The sequence below is a fragment of the Penaeus monodon genome, chromosome 25 (genome assembly GCF_015228065.2).
Source record: "Penaeus monodon isolate SGIC_2016 chromosome 25, NSTDA_Pmon_1, whole genome shotgun sequence".
In the NCBI taxonomy this organism is placed as follows: domain Eukaryota; kingdom Metazoa; phylum Arthropoda; class Malacostraca; order Decapoda; family Penaeidae; genus Penaeus; species Penaeus monodon.
The window spans coordinates 31,374,057-31,374,968 of NC_051410.1; the positions used below are offsets into that span (position 1 = coordinate 31,374,057).

A 912-nucleotide genomic window follows, 5' to 3' on the forward strand; every position below is an offset into this window, starting at 1 on the left:
TGAGCCCCAAGGAACTTTTATTTATTGATGCATTAAAGGGAGAGGGAAAGGGATTGGGGAACGGGGGAGGTGTTACTGGAAGATGCTTTCTAAACAGTATCAGAATAACTTACACATCCTACCTCTTATTGGCAATAAAAAAAAATGGAAAAACATTTGTAAAGGGTTTATGCTCAATTAAGTTATTTCAGATTGAACATTGTAAGTAAAGATATATTCAGATGAATAGTTTTATTACAGGTTAAGCCTAACTTCCCCTGAATGAAACATCAAGGAATCAATTTGCTATTAGGCAGTGGCTAACAAACCTCCACTGCATTTTTCTTTGCAAAGAAAGGATAAATGAAAGCTCTATCTTCCTAGACTACATGTCATGGAGGTTTGTTATCCCAATGCAAACACAAGTGTCATGCACTATACTAGACTACACATCGGGGTGTATACAGTCAGCCTTTTAAGAGAGAAATTAGAATTGCAGTAAGCATGTAATTTCCTCTCTCTGTGATTTTGGCTACAACATACATGAAGTTCCAGTGGATATGGCTAGAAAGTGCATTTAATCCTATGTTTGAGGGCAGTAGCTTCTTATTGCTGCAGTAATGGCAAACAAGCTTAGGGGCAGGATTGATTCATGTGGCTGGATATACATGGCAACTGCAAAGGATTCCAGTCTTGCCATGGCATGTACTTTACATACATGCACCTTTCCAAACAATTAACTTGTGCTAGAGTAAGGAAATTGCTCTTCTCCATTACTGTGGCAGTGTATGAATTTAGGATATTATAGGATTTTAATTTTTGAGAGAGAGGTTTGTGTACTGAGCTGGATATTGACTTTTTTGGTGAACTTCAGGACGAGTTTAAGATATTTCCAATTTTGTTTTTGCAGGTTAGATCTAATTTGGCCAATGG

The 912-nt window shown here is 37.3% G+C and overlaps 1 protein-coding gene across 1 annotated transcript in view; it reads left to right on the forward strand.

Annotated features, from left to right (window-relative positions):
- LOC119589143 (aspartate--tRNA ligase, cytoplasmic-like) overlaps nucleotides 1–912 on the forward strand; it is a 15,097-nt gene that overhangs the window by 7,975 nt on the left and 6,210 nt on the right.